This window comes from Aethalodelphis obliquidens, unplaced genomic scaffold, assembly GCF_003676395.1.
Source record: "Aethalodelphis obliquidens isolate GAN/ISIS:26980383/991018 unplaced genomic scaffold, ASM367639v1 scaffold57, whole genome shotgun sequence".
Lineage (NCBI taxonomy): Eukaryota > Metazoa > Chordata > Mammalia > Artiodactyla > Delphinidae > Aethalodelphis > Aethalodelphis obliquidens.
The window spans coordinates 11,991,512-12,008,038 of NW_020838001.1; the positions used below are offsets into that span (position 1 = coordinate 11,991,512).

At 41.6% G+C, this 16,527-nt stretch overlaps 1 protein-coding gene across 1 annotated transcript in view; it reads left to right on the forward strand.

Annotated features, from left to right (window-relative positions):
- Window positions 1-19: 19 nt before the first annotated feature.
- The window catches only part of STAU1 (staufen double-stranded RNA binding protein 1), an 89,065-nt gene continuing 72,557 nt past the window's right edge, over window positions 20-16,527 (forward strand). The window contains exon 1 of the mRNA XM_027087063.1: window positions 20-44. The gene's annotated coding sequence lies outside the window, so the exon portion shown is untranslated. The remainder of the gene's footprint in view (window positions 45-16,527) is intronic.

Consider the following 16,527-nt stretch of genomic DNA (forward strand, 5'->3'; position numbering starts at 1 on the left):
CGGTTGGAGGCGTGTGCGAGTTGCGGAGGAGAAAGTCTAAAGAGGTGCGTGGATGAGCTCCGTATATTTATGTACAAAAAAATTGTGGAAGAAAATACACTAAACACTTAGCAGTGATTGTCTCTGGGTGGTAGAATTTTAAGCGATTTTTAGTTTCGTCTTAGGTTTTTTTCCACAGTAAACATTTATTTTCATAAAAAAAGAAAAAATTAAAAATAGGAATAGCTGGGACTTCCCTGGCGGTCCAATGGTTAGGACTCCGCACTTTCACTGCCCCGGGCACGGGTTCGATCCCTGGTCGGGGAACTAAGATTCCGCAAGCCACCGCTGTGAGGCCAAAAATTAAGAATAGCTAACACTTGTATAACATTTACTCTGTGCCAAGTACTGATCTAAGCACTTCTACATGTATTAACTAATTTAATCCTTACGGCAACCCTAGCAGAAGGTACCATTACTGTCGCCATTTTACAGATAAACTAAGGCGATGGGGCTTCCCTGGTGGCGCAGTGGTTGAGAGTCCGCCTGCCAATGCAGGGGACACGGGTTCGTGCCCCGGTCCGGGAAGATCCCACATACCGCGGAGCCTGCGCGTCCGGAGCCTGTGCTCCGCAACGGGAGAGGCCACAACAGTGAGAGGCCCGCGTACCGCAAAAAAAAAAAAAAAAAAAAACTAAGGCGCAGAGAGGTTCCCAGGGTCACAGAGCCAGTTAATTACAGAGCCAAGATTATAACCGAGGCAGTGGCTCCAGGGTCCTTAAGGAAAGTAGATCTCACAGCTTACCAGGAAGTTTTCATCTCTTCTCTGCTTGTGGAAATCTCACTGAATCTTAACTTCCTAAACACCACCTCCTACCTGGAGCCTTCGTGGACTACCTATCCTCCTTCATAGCTGTTTGCTCCTTCCGTGTTTAACACTTTGTACTTGCAGCAGAATTGCAGTTGTGTCATAAAAGTAGGTTCAGTTGTCTTTTTTTTTTTTTGCTATTTTAACTATTTTTAAGTGTACAGTTCATTGGCATTAATTATATTTACAGTGTTGTGCAACCATCACTGCTATGTGTTTCCAAAACTTTTTCATGAGCTCAAGCCAAAGCCTTGTAACCATTAAGGAATAGCTAACTCCCCATTCTTCTCTCTCCCCAGTCCTGGTAAACCTCTAACCTACTTTATGTCTCTATGAAATTGCGTGTTTTAAATATTTCATGTAAGTTGAATTATACAATATTTGTCCTTTTGTGTCTGGCTTATTATACTTAGCACAGTGTTTTCAAGGTTCATCCATGTTGTAGCATGTGTCAAGTTCATTATGGTTGAATAATGTTCTGTTGTATGGATATACCACGTTTTGTTTATCCATTCATCTGTAAATAGACACTTGGGTTGTTTCCACCTTTTGCCTATTGTGAATAATGCTGCAATGAACATTGGCATACGAGGATCTATTTGAGTCTCTGTTTTCAATTCTTTCAGGTGTATACCTAGGAGTGAAATTGCTGTGTCATATGGTAATTCTGTGTTTAGCTTTTTGAGGAACCACCAAAATATTTTCCACAGCGGCTGTACTCTTTTTACATCAGTAATATATGAGTGTTCCAGTTACTCCACTTTCTATCCTGTTCACTGCTGTATCCCTAGTGCTTAGTATATAGTAGGCATTCAGTAATTACTAGATGAATAAATGAGTGAATGAATGTCCTTATGTGTTTTTGAATCATTTTCAGACGTCCGTCAAGTGTATATGTCAATGTTTGCTCAATTCAAATAAGCCTTATGTCAACTCTGGCTCCCTCCACTCTTCTTCCCTGAGCTCTGGAGGGCCGGAACAATGTCCAAGTCATCCTTGCACCTTGGAGCACTTGTACCTGCAAGTGCACAATCTATAGTGAAGGACCAGCATTTGAAATTTCCAATCCATTGCAGACTGGTACTTCTGTAAAATACAATAAAAATGTGTGGCAAGATCAGCTTGCTAGAAAACTTTCTGAAAGCTTATTCTCAATTTCTATATTTATAGTGTCCTGAGCAGGTAATGAACAGTTTACAGTTTAAGTCACACTGTCCATATTTTGAGTCACACTGCCTTGAACTCTTAGAAAACCAAGACAGCATCACATGATATTAAAGACAAAGATGGAGGTGAACAGACTTTGTTTACTACAAAACATCAGATAAATGCCAATTGTTAGATTAATACTGTCCATTGGAACTTTTTGCAGCATTAAAATGTTTTCTATCTGTGGTATCCAATATGATGGCCACTAGCCACAAGTGGCTATTGAGCACTTGTAATGTAGCAAGTTGAGGAATTGAATTTTCTGTTTTTATTTTAATTACAATAGCCATGTGACGGCGGCAGGAATAATTAGGAGTTTTGGATTAACATATACACACTACTATATATAAAATACATGGGGAATTCCCTGGTGGTCCAGTGGTTAGGACTCAGTGCTTTCACAGCACGGCTGAATAAATACATAAAAATAAAAAGATTTATTCTCTTAGCAACTTTCAAATATAAAATACAGTATTATTATCTGTTGTCACCATGCTATATGTTACATCTCCATGACTTATTTTATAGCTGGACGTTTGTACCTTTTGACCACCTTGACCCATTTCACCCACCTCTGGCAACCACCCACTGTTCTCTGACCTATGAGTTTCAGTGGGGGTTGCTTTTTTCTTTTTAGATTCCACATATAAGTGAGATAATACGGTATTTATCTTTCTCGGTCCTACTTATTTCACTTAGCATTATGCCCTCAAGGTCCATCCATGTTGTTGCATATGGCAAGATTTCCTTCTTTTTTATGGCTGAATAATATTTCGTTATGTATAAATACCACATTTTCTTTATCCATTCATCCATTGATGGACACTTAGGTTGCTTCCATGTGTTGGCTATTGTTAATAATGCTGCTATGAATATGGGGGGGTTCAGATACGGTTTTGAGTTAGTATTTTCATTTCCTTTGGATAGATACCCAGAAGTGGAATTGCTGGATCATATGGTAGTTGTATTTTTAATATTTTGAGGCATCTTCATACTGTTTTCCATAGTGGCTGCACCAATTTACATTCCCACCAACAGTGCACAAGCGTTCCTTTTTCTCCACATCTTCAGCAACACTTATTTCTTGCCTTCTTGATGATAGCCATTCTAACAGGTGTTAGGTGATATCACCTTTTGGTTTTGATTTGCATTTCCCTGATGATTAATGATGTTGAACACCTTTTCGTGTAACCATTGGCCATCTGTATGTCTTCTTTGGAAAAATGTCTATTTGGATCCTCTGCCCATTTTTTAAATCAGATTTTCTGGGGTTTTTGGTATTGAATTGTATGAGTTCTCTATATATTTTGGATATTAATTAGTCCCATATCGGATATGTGATTTGCAAATATTTTCCCACATTTGGTAGGTTGCTTTTTGATTTTGTTGATGTTTTTCTTTGCTGTGCAGAGGCTTTTTAGTTTGATGTAGTCCCACATGTTTATTTTTGCTTTTATTGCCTTTGCTTTTAGTGTCAAATCAAAAAATCATCACCAAGACTGATGTCAAGGAGCTTATTGCCTGTGTTTTCTTGTAGAGGTTTTATGGTTTCAGGTCTTACATTCAAGGCTTTAATCCATTTTGAGTTAATACTTGTGTATGGTGTGAGGTAGTGGTCCAGTTTCATTCATCTGCATGTTGCTGTTCAGTTTTCCCAACACTGTTTATTGAATAGACTGTCCCATCCCCACTGTATATTCTTGGCTCCATTGTCGTAAATTAATTGACCATATATATGTCGGTTTATTTCTGGGCCCTCTATTCTGGTCCATTGATCTATGTGTCTTTTAAAAATATGAATACCATACTGGTTTGATTACTATAGCTTTGTAATATAGTTTAAAACCAGGAAGCATGATGCCTCCAACTTTGTTCTTCTTTCTCAAGATTGCTTTGGCTATTTGGGGGGTCTTAAACAATTCTTTACATTAAATTTTCTCCGTTAAAATAACTAGTATAGGACTAGTGGTGGTGGTGCAGTGGTTAAGAATCTGCCTGCCAATGCAGGGGACACAGGTTTGAGCCCTGGTCCAGGAAGATCGCATTGCCGCGGAGCAACTAAGCTCGTGTGCCACAACTACTGAGCCTGCACTCTAGAGCCCACATGCCACAACTACTGAGCCCTCGTGCCACAACTATTGAAGCCCACAAGCCTAGAGCCCATGCTCCACAACAAGAGAAGCCACCACAATGAGAAGCCCGTGCACCACAACGAAGAGTAGTCCCCGCTCGCCGCAACTAGAGAAAGCCCACGCGCAGCAACGAAGACCCAATGCAGCCAAAAATAAATAAATTAAATATATATATATATATTCAGACAAGTGTACACAATCATATGTACATCAAAACACTGTTTACAACGGTAAAAAGTTGTAAATGACCCTACTGTGTAACAATAAAGAAATAGTTCACTCAGTTGTGGTACATTTTTACAAGGGAATACTGTAGCCATTAAAAAATATGTAGCTCCATTTATGCTAACATAGAATAATATCTAAGATACAGTAAGAAAGCAGATTATAAAACAACATGTATGGTAAGATTCCATTTTTATGTGTGAAATATGGGGAAGTTATTAAGAAAACGGTTGGTATTTTGTGCTTTTTGCTGCTGTGGACTCACCAAGAGGGGGCAATGGGATTTTAGGCCCACCAAGAAAGGCTAAACTGAAGAGAAACAGCGGAGAAAGCAATGGAGGTGTGTGGCCTCAGGTTTGTGAGAGGAGTGTGGCCTAATGTTTATGTTGGGTTATAGGTTTTCTAAAATGGGAAAGAGGTGGAAGCTCCTGCTTTGGGTTGAAGACGGACAACTAATCCAATCCCAGAAAGTTGTTTATTGGTCATTGTGATGGTTAACTGTATGTGTCAACTTGACTGGGCCACAAGATGTCCAGATATCTGATCAAACATTCTAGGTGGTTCTGTGAGAGTGTTTTGGGGTGAGATTAAGGTAAATGACTAGATTGAGTAAAGCAGATTATCCTCCATAAGGAGCCTAATCCAATCCGTTGAAGGTGTGAATAGAACAAAAGACTGACCCCTGTGTGAGAGAGAATTCTTCCTGCCTCAGGGCATTTGTCAAACTGGAACTGGAATTCTCGTGATTCCAAAACAATTTGCAGCCTTCGGACTCAAACTGGGACATTGGCTCTACAGATTTTGGACTTGCCAGACACATAATTGCATGAACCAATTCTTTACAATCTCTATCTCTACCTCTCCCATTCTTCCTCTGTCTCTGTCTCTTTCTGTATCTCTATAGCCATATAGGTATCTCTAGGTGGATGGGTGGATTGATAGATAGGAAGGAAGGAAGGGAAGAAAGGAAGGAGGGAAAGAAGGAAGGAAGGAAGGAAAGAAAAAGAAAGAAAAAGAAGGAAGGAAGGGAGGGAGGGAGGGAAGAAAAAGAAAGGAAAAGAAAATCTTCAGACCTGAAGGCTACATCCAGAAACAATGGCCAAATTACTTTGTAAATCTCCTTTGACTGAGATACCACTGAAGCCACTGCTGTTTCCAGACATCATGATTTGTCCTCTGACTAAAGAACCAGAGATCCCTGCTGTCTCCGAAGTTGAGAGTCTCTTCTGCCATGCTGGCTACAGTGGATTCTGACTGGCTGTCTGCTTCCCATGGAAGACGGGCACTGCTCCTCTGATTGGCGGAGCTTAGGTCACAAGCCTGTACTCCAGATGCAGGGATCTTGAAAAAGTGATGATCTAGTCTCAATCTTAGATAGGCATGAATTGATGAGGTGGGATACTCCCGAACATTGGGAGGGGAAGGAATCCAAGGATGTTGAGCAGCCATAAAGAATAACAGACATTCACTACAGGAAGGCTGGAAGGACAGAGAGTTGTGAATTTCTGAGTATTCAAGACCTACATCTCTCATGCTCCCAGTGCCCTGCAAAGCAGCAAGTTCCTTGATTGGGGTCTCTGCATGGCCAGGCTTTGCACAGAGGAAGTGGATGTTGAGAGCAGAGCCATCTAACTTTTTTGGGACTTGGTCTGGACTTGGTCTCTGAGCAAATCAGCAGTGATCATGAGCAGAAAACTAAATTGGGCCTTCCCCACTTTTCTTGTATTATGGGAACCTGGGCTGGTGGGTTGGTTGGTTGGTTGGTTGGTTTTGCATGATTCCAAGTGATGGGAAAGAGCCCCCCAAAAGAGCTGACATTGGATTTACCGACAAACTTGGTGAATGGAGACTGAATCAAATAAATTCAACACTGAGTTCTCTTTTGAATAAAAGGGCAAGTAGGGTAGTTTCACAAAGTCATCAGGAACCCAGGCTCCTTCCACCCTTTTGTTCCATATCATCATCACGTGGCTTCCACCACACTGTCCAAAATAGCTGCTAAACCTCCAGCCATCAGGCCTCATTCCAGCAAGCAGGAAGGAAGGGGCAGGGAAAGAAAAACACATATTCTACCCTTAATCACACTTCTAGGACTTCTGCTTCCATCCCATTGACCAGAACTTAGTCTGTGGGCATACCTACCTGCAAAGAAACTGGGAAATATAGGTTTTATCCTGAGCAACCATATGCCCAACTAAAATTCAATGGAAGAAATGGATAACAGCTACTGGAGGCAACAGGAAATCTGTTACAGTCAAGAGGTACATACACCAAAATTTATCTCTGGAAAGGGGGTAAAATTATGGGTGATTTTTAGTTACTTCTTTATAGTTTTCCATAATACTTGATCTTTTAAAAACTGACCATATATTTGTAATCAGAGGGGAGGGGGAAGCATTGTCACTCTTTTCAGTTTGAGGGGGAAATACAATATGAGTAAAAGAAATGGTAAAAATGAAACAGGAGGGAAGAGGCCAGGGCACAACCTTTAAAAGAATGACATAGCCATAGGACATAACAAAAACTGGTTAGAACTAACTACACCCAAGATGGTGGAAGATTTGACTTCCAGTAGACCTTGAGCCTCATTATATGCTCATTGTAATACATTCGCTAAATGACACACCCACCAGTGCCATGACAGTTCAGAGCTAACCATAAAAGGCCAAAAATTGGGTGGTGGCTGAATTCCCGGAAATCCCCACTACCCTGCCACCCAAAAATAGTTGGACTAATCCTCCCACTCATTAGTCTATGAAATTACCCAGCCTATAAAAACTAAACACGCCATATTTCCGGGCCTCTCGCCTTCTGAGATGGCCCGTACTCTATGGAGTATGTTTCTCTCTAAATAAATGCACTTTTTACCTGTCACTTTGTCTCTCACTGAATTTTCTCTGCGTTGTGACATCAAGACCCTGAGCTTCATTAAGTCCTGAGACTAGTTGTGTGACTTCAATTAAAAGACTGTGGGGGCCTTCCCTGGTGACGCAGTGGTTGAGAGTCCGCCTGCCGATGCAGGGGACACGGGTTCGTGCCCCGGTCCGGGAAGATCCCACGTGCCGCGGAGCGTCTGGGCCCGTGAGCCATGGCCGCTGAGCCTGCGCGTCCGGAGCCTGTGCTCCGCAGCGGGAAAGGCCACAACAGTGAGAGGCCCGCATACCACACACACACACACACAAAAACAAACAAAAAAGACCGTGGGTTCGGGCTTCCCTGGTGGCGCAGTGGTTGGGAATCCGCCTGCCAATGCAGGGGACACGGGTTCAACCCTGGTCCGGGAAGATCCCACATGCCGCGGAGCGACTAAGCCCGTACGCCACAACTACTGAGCCTGCACTCTAGAGGCTGCGAGCCACAACTGCTAAGCCCACATGCTACAACTACTGAAGCCCGTGCACCTAGAGCCTGTGCTCAACAACAAGAGAAGCCACCGCAACGAGAAGCCTGTGCACCGCAACAAAGAGTAGCTCCCGCTTGCCGCAACTAGAGAAAGCCCGCGTGCAGCAACAAAGACCCAATGCAGCCCCAAAAAAAAATAAAAAAAAAAAAAAAAAAAAAAAAGACCGTGGGTTCAAGTCCCAATCAGGGTTTTGGCCGGGTTCAAATCCCTGCACGTGGGTTCAAGTCCCAGCCTGAGTTGCATGGTTTCAAAGTGATACCAAGAGCTAAGGCAATTTTTAAAGAAACACATCTGCTCTCGTGCAGTGTTCCCAAGGAAATAAAACTTCCCTGGAAATGCTGCTTCTTTTAGCAGCCCTACTTGGCTCTCTCCACCTACAGATAAGACCTCCTCCTCCCCAGAATGCCTGGATGATCTGTTAGGACTTGTCATTGGCACGAGGAATGTTTTGTATTGACGTGTGTCTACTTGCCTTGATTCTCGAACCACCAGGCTGTGTTCCAGGAGTGCTATGCATTTCCCTGCACGTGGTGCCCCACCGGCTTAAGCTTCATTAACTATTTATTAGCCAGATCCAGGCTGCCTTCACATCTTAATTCCCTGAAATGATTTGCGATTGATAAGATCTGGGTAGATGTGGAAATCTTAACAACCTTGCCCAAGAATGAGCAAGTCCTCTGAAATCTTTGGAGGTCAAAGATGTTGGGAGCTTTGGAGATTTGCTGCACTTCCTTGTAAAATCCATCTGGACTCTCACTTCCACCCTTCCTCCTCACCATTCCCACTTAATTTATTACCTCCTCTCCAAACTAAAGTCTAAGAAGAACAGACTGGAAAAAAGGAAAAGAGATTGCTTATTTTTCTCCTTGGGGGTCTAACATCAGCCCCAGAACTTTATTTTTATTTATTTTTGGCTGCGTTGGGTCTTTGTTGCTGCGCGCGGGCTTTCTCTAGTTGCGGCAGGCGGGGGCTACTCTTCGTTTCGGTGTGCGTGCTTCTCATTGCAGTGGCTTCTCTTGTTACAGAGCACAGGCTCTAGGCTCGCGGGCTTCAGTAGTTGTGGCGCCCAGGCTTAGTTGCTCTGGGGCATGTGGAATCTTCCCAGACCAGGGATCGAACCCATGTCCCCTGCATTGGCAGGTGAATTCTTAACCACTGTGCCACCAGGGAAGGTACCCAGCCCCAGAACTCAAGCTGTATTTAGGAAAATCAAGTTTTCCCCCTCCAATTCAACGCAGAGTTTCCAACTGATTTCGTTCTCAGAGAGTCAAGGTGGATATTCTCAATAATTAGTGTTGAGCAATATTCTACTACTGAACAGTGGTACCAAACGTTTTCATTAATTCCACAACTATTTATTGAGCTCCTGCTTTGTTTCAGCCTCTGTTTTACACACTGGGGATATTGCCTTCTCATTCCTTCTCTCTCCTCTCGCCAGAGCCAGCCATTCTCGTGAGTTCGAAGTGTAACCTTCCTAATGGTGCTATCATATGCTCATTTTACAGGTGAAGAAACTGAGGCACAGGGAGATAAAGGAATTTGCCCAAGGTCACACCCTTGGTAGGTTGTAGAATCAGTACAAACTGAATAAATGAGATGAAGAAAAGGCAGGTTGATAAGAGGGACTGTCCCAAAGCTGAGAACTGAAAGTGGAGAAAGAGGCACCAAATGTCGATTTCTAAGAAATCCTCCCACAAACACCCCAGCCCTAGGCAATCACTAATGTACTTTTTGTCCCTGTGGATTTGCCTCTTCTGGACAATCGTGTAATTGTGTAATATATTGACTGGCTTCCTTCACTTAGCATGTTTTCCAGGTTCATCCATGTTGTAGCATGTATCGGTACTTCATTCTTTTATACATGGCTGAATAATATTCCATCGTATGGATATGCCAGATTTCACTTATCAGTTGATGGGCATTTGAGTTGTTTCTATTTTTTGGCTGTCATGAATAATGCTGCTGTGAACATGTATGAGTTTTTATGTGGACATACGTGTTCAGTTCTCTTGGGTACTAGGAGCGGAATTGTTGGGTATATGTTAACTCTATGTTTAAATTCTTAAATAGCTGCCAGACTCATCAGAACAACATTGGGATCATCAGGTTGGGAAGTCTGCTCACTGTAATCACCCGTGGGCCCAGGCTTACAAAGGCTTTATCTCAACATGGGATGTGATGATTACCGCAGCAGTGAGAAGGATATATGACAACGATTGAACTGCCTCTTAGACTTTTGTCCAGAAACAATATAAATCACTTCTGTTCACATTTTACTGGTCAAATCAAGACATAGAGCCACACTCAACATCAAGGGGACAGGAAAGTACAGTCTTACCTAAAGTGCTGACAAGGAGAACTAGAGACATTTACAGAATTATGTTAATAATGGCAGCTGCGGGACTTCCCTGGCGATCCAGTGGTTAAGACTTCTTCCAATGCAGAGGGTGCGGGTTTGATCCCTGTTTGGGGAGCTGAGATCCCAAATGCCTTGCAGTCAAAATACCAAAACATAAAACAGAAGCAATATTGTAACAAATTCAATAAAGACTTTAAAAATGGTCCACATCAAAAAAAAATCTTAAAAAAAAATAACGGCAGCTGCAGTGAATGTTACATAAAAGACGTAGGGAAGGCCTCTGTGAGAAGAGGACCTTTACTCTGAGACTTGAAAGGTCAGAAAGAGCCTGTTGGAGATGATGAGGGCAAAGAGATGCTCAACGTCACTAATCATTAGGGAAATGTAAATAAAAACCACAGGCACTGTCACTTTGCATCCACTAAGATGGCTGTAATAAAAAGAGAAACTGACAATAAGAACTGTTGGCAAGAGTGTGGAGAAACTGAAACCTTCATACATATTTGGTGGGAGTATAAAATGGTGCAGCCCCTTTGGAAAACAGTTTGGCAGTTCCTCACAAAGTTAAACACAGAGTTATCACATGGTCCAACAATTCCACTTCTAGCTACATACCCAAGAGAATTAAAAACATCTATCCACACAAAAACCTGTAAATGGATGTTCATAGAAGCCTTAATTCATAATAGCCCCAAATGGACACAACCCAAATGTCCATCACCTGATGAATAAATAAGCAAAATGTGGTAAATATATCCATACAATGGAATACTAGTCATCAACAAGAAGGAGTGAAGTACTGATGCATGCTACAACATGGATGAACCTGGAATACATTATGCTAAGTGAAAGGAGCCACCAAATATTTTATGATTCTGTTTGTATGAAAGGTCCAGAATAGGCAAATGCATAGAGACAGAAGGTAGATTAGTGTTTGCCAGTGGCTGGGAAGAGGGATGAATAGAGAGTGACTGCTAATGAGTACAGTGTTTGTTTTGGGGTGATGAAAATGTCTGGAATTAGAAAGGTATGAGTATACTAAAAACTCCTGAATTGTACACTTTAAAAGTGTGAACTGTTTTTTAAAAAGGTGAGTTTATGGTATGTGAATTACATCTCAATTTAAAAAAAGTAACAGGGACTTCCCTGGCAGTCCAGTGGTTAGGACTCGGCACTTCCACTGCTGGGGGCACAAGTTCGATCCCTGGTTGGGGAGCTAAGACCCTGCACACTGCATGGCGCGGCCAAAAAAAAAAAGTAACAGATTAAACCCATTGAATAAAAGAGAAAAATAAAGAAATTGAAGTCTGTACAAACTACTGTTCATAAAATAAGTTATAAGGATATATTGTACAGCACAGGGACTATAGCAAATATTTTATACTAACTATAAATGGAGTATAATCTTTAAAAATTGTGAATCACTATGTTTCACACCTGAAACCTATAATATTGTACATCAACTATACCTCAATGGAAAAAAAAATTTTCTGATAAGGAATAACATATTTACCTAATTTCAAAGTGCCTCTCCACAAAATACTTAATAAGAAGAAAAAAAGAGTAACTATACAGATGTGAAGCCCAGCAGATGCCACCTTAATCAAGTGATCAGAGTGAACATGATCAGCAAGGGGACAAATCGCAGTCACATGTCACCTGGTAAGATGCAATGAGAAAACACCATTAGCAGTGTTTGATTTTCCTGCCAAAAACCTGAATCGAATCATGAGGAAACCTCAGTTAAACCCAGATGGAGGAACGTGCCCCAAATAGTTGCCCTGAAATCTTCAAAAGTGTCAAGGACGAGAAAGTTGAGGAAAGACTGAAGAACTGTTCCAGACTGAAAGAAATAGAACAATCTGAATGCAAAGATCTTTTTGCTGGAAGTTACATTGTTGGGTGAATTGGCAAACCTGAAAGGTGTCTGAGGGTTAGATGATAGCCCTGTATCATAATTATTTTATTTGGATGTGTGTATCACATAGAAGAAAGTCCTTGTTGTAGGAAATACGCACTGAAGTGTTTGGGGATGACGAGGTATCAAGTCAGCATTTACTCTCAAATGGTTCAGGACAAAAAAAAAAGATCCGAACCATATTCACAACTTTTTTTGCTTGTAGATCCGAGGTTGTTTTTAAAAACGAATACACCAGGACTCCCCTGGTGGTGCAGTGGTTAAGAATCCACCTGCCAATGCAGGGGATGCGGGTTCGAACACTGGTCTGGGAAGATCCCACATGCCATGGAGCAACTGAGCCTGTGTGCCGTAACTACTGTGCTCTAGAGTCAGCGAGCCACAACTACTGAGCCCTCGTGCCAAAACTACTGAAGCCTGCGCACCTAGAGCTCGTGCTCTGCCACAGGAGAAGCCACTGCAATGAGAAGCCTGTGCACCGCAATGAAGACCCAATGCAGCCAAAAATAAAAATAAATAAAAAAAAAATACACCAATTTCCAGTGAGGTTTCATACTTTCTCAATTAACCCAGGGACCAGGGACCAGGGATCAAACCCGCACCCCCTGCATTGGAAGTGCGGAGTCTTAACCACTGGACCTCCGGGGAAGTCCCCTCAGTTAACTTACTTTAACGTTAATCTTTTCTGCACCTTACAATCTCTTATATCTCATTGAATATAAATAATATCTACCATTTATGTGGCACAAAATTCTTTATACACGTGTGACAACATGCATGAAAAACCCTGTAATTTATTGTGTCACTTAGAGTTCAGGTTTCTGAATTCTTTTTTCTGCTTGACTAACTCAAGCAGGAAAAAGAATTTACTGGAAGAATATGGGGTATATGGCAGGCTCTGTTTTAACTGTTTCCTCCACTTAATGAAAGTGTGTTGATCTTGGGCAAATGACTTTACTCTGTGCCTCAGTTTCTGCATCTCTAAAATGGAGGAAATTATAGTACCTACCTCATGAGATTGTTGTGGGGGTTAAATTAATTAATACATGTAAAGCACTTAAAAGAGTGCCTGACACATAGTCAGTGCTCCATAAGTGTTATTTGTGATCATTAACTGACTTGTCCAAAGAAGCCATTGAGTGGCCAGTGCAGGATTTGAACCCAAGTCCACCGGAAACAAAAACCTGAACTTGCCAGCAACCCCTTATCACAACATTAAGTGAGCCGTGATTCTCCCTCTTTTCTCGTAAACGTTGATGAAAACTGAAGGATGTTCCTTCTCCCACCCCACAAGCAGTTACTTCCTCTTGCATTCTCCTAGGGCTTATACACAAAAACTTGTCAAGCCAGCTCCACCCTTTCAGCGGCTCAGTTCCTGCCCACACCCTCCAAAAGCTTTTGCTTCACTGGTACACTTTGTTTGCCTTGGGTAATGTTATTCTTTTAAGTATGGAGGACATTTAATGTAAGTAATACTGTCCATGGTCTTTGACCTAGGCCTGCAACAGCTGCAGCTGTGAGTAACATGCTTGCTTCATGCATTGTCTATCTATCTAAGCATTATCCTTCCTTCTCATATCTGATGTATCAGGTCAGCATCTGAAAGAGTAATGCAGTTCCCTGGAAGGTGTAGTATTAATCATGTTTTAAATTTTCTGATGTTTTGACATCTTAAAAAGCTTGCTGGTAGGGAAGAGGCTGCTCCTCCCAGGGCTACTCAATCCTTAGCGATAGCAGAGGACTCAGCTCAGAGCACGTCTTTCAGATACAAACCAACCAATCTCAAGTCTATAGCTCTAATCACCTCCTTATCTAACTCACTCATCAAGCCAATATTTCCCTTGCCCTACATCATCCCAAGGCTAGGTACCAGGCAACTAGAGACCACCCCTATAGCCCAGAGCCCACTGGGATTATTCAAACTAACCAAACCTAAACGGTTTAGCCCTATTCCAATAAAGGCTCTGGCCCAGGCTTTCCCCTCTCTCCTGTCTTCTGCCACCTGACCAACCCTGGGTGCTTCCCCTGTGGTCCTGCATGGTATAGAGTGATCCCTTCTCTGGCGGACCTGTGAGTAAATAAACTTTTTCCTTGAGGAAGAGCCTCGTTCTCATTTCCACCAACTTTACCATGCTATTGCTAACATCTACATTCTTAGAACGTACTATGAATTGATTATTTTCTAAAAAATATGCTTGATTTATATATGTTGTTAAAATACTATTAATGCGTGTTAATTTTACCCAAATAAAATATATATCGTACAAAACACTGTTACAGTATAAAGGAAATTAGAGAAAGAGAGAAGATGACACCTGTAATCTACCATTTCAACAAAACCATCACTTTCATTTTCCAGTCCACCTTCCAACTTTGCTCCATATGCATTCCTCTCTTTATATGAGTAACAAAAATCTATTAACGATTTCTGCTAATTACAGTGTTCAGGTTTGCAAAACACTTTCATCTATCTCATTTTGAGACCTTAAAAAGACAGAAAAGGGGACTTCCCTAGCAGTCCAGTGGTTAAGACTCTGCATTTCCAATGCAGGGGATGCAGATTCGATCTCTGGTCAGGGAACTAAGATCCCACATGCCGCGGGGCAAGTAAGCCCGCACGCCACAACAAAGGGTCCTTCACGCTGCAACGAGTATCCTGCATGCTGCAACAAAGATCCTGCATGCCGTAACTAAGACCCGACGCAGCCAAATAAATAAATATTTTTTTAAAAAGAAAAGAATAGGAGTGATCAGAGAAATAGGATGAAAACTAGAAGAGAGTCAGGTCCAGAAGCCCAGGGAGAAGATTATTTCTAGAAGGGAGTGATGGACCACGTCCAATGCCTGTGAAAGACCGAGCAACAGGAGATCTGAAAAGTCCATTGGACTTAGTGACCTCTTTTAATAAAGTATTGGCAAAGCTTTCAAGAAGTTTGGCTGTGAAGGGAAAGAAGAAAATGGGATAGAGCTGGAGAGCAAATGGGACTAAGGCATTTTTTGTTTGTTTGTTATGTTTTTGTCCTTTAAATAAGAGAGACTTGAGAATGCTTAAATAAAGATTGGAAGAATCTAGTTGAGAGCTAATGCTTAGATATCCAGAAGAGAAAATGAATCATTGAAAGTGTGAGGTTTATATGAAGGAGAGGAGGAGATAAGGGTTGGTTTGGATAGGAGAGACACCAACCACTCCTATGGCAACTGGAAAAAGATTGGTTCAAATGTAGATAGGGTTTTGTTTTGTTTGGGGAAGATGAATGAGTTTTTCAGTATAGACATTGGCAAAGCAGATAGATGGGTTTTGACAGGCAAGTACAGCAAAATACAAATGGTCACGAGAGTTTAGGGTGTTGGAAAGAGTGTTCTTGAAATGATGGACCATGAAATCTTACTAAATATGGAAGGGCACGAAGAATGAAGAAAACTGTTGGAAGGGGAGAAGCTAGATAGGTAAATAGACTAGAGTCCTGATGAGCTAGAAGAACAGTCTTAGTGGTCATTGAATATGAAAGCTGGAAGGGATGTCGCCAGAATGTAGAATGATGTTTTGGATATGTTTATTTTTTATGTCAAGACCCAGTGTATGGCCATAGGATGAGTGACTGAGGTGGGAGGGAGGAGGTCGCTGGAAATGAGAAGGTCCTATAACTCAATGACCAGGGTCTTTGATCGTATGTGTGTGTGAATGTCGAGGTCACTAGGATGGTGAGTGGAGGGGAGTTATATGAGCCAAGTACCAAAATGTGATGGATAAAGGCAGTGGGGAAGGGACAACTGGGCTAGAGCTGAATTACGTCTCTCCTGGACTCCATTCTTGAATTTTCAGCTATCTATCCAATATCTCCACTTGGATGTCTAATAGATATATTCAACTTAACAGTGTGGCTAAGCCTCGAAGCAAAGGGGCCAGAACATATAGCATTTTTTTTTTCCTGGGCACATAGTTCTTTCAAAAATAAAGTTAGGGTTCTATTGCAAAAAAATGAGAAAATGGATATCATTAGGCAACGAATGGTCTCTTCCACATTGTGTGGAACACTCAAATATTAACAGATTGGTTCAACAGTGAAAATTCAGGTAGCTTTAGAAATTAAGATAAATATCTAGAACATATAAAGAACTCTTCAAAACAAAAAGACAAATGACCCACTTAAAAAATGGGGAAAGAACTTGAATAGACTTTTCTCCAAAGACAATATACAAATGGCCAAGAAGCCCATGAAAAGATGCTCAACGTCATTAGACATTAGGGAAATGCAAATCAAAACCATAATGAGATGCCACTTCACACCCACTAGGATGGCCATAATTTAAAAAAAGGAAAATAACAATCATTGGCGAAGATGTAGAGAAATTACAACATTTGTACATTGCAGGTGGGAATGTAAAAGTGGTTCAGCTGCTGTGGAAAGCAGCTTGGCAGTTCCTTGAAAACTA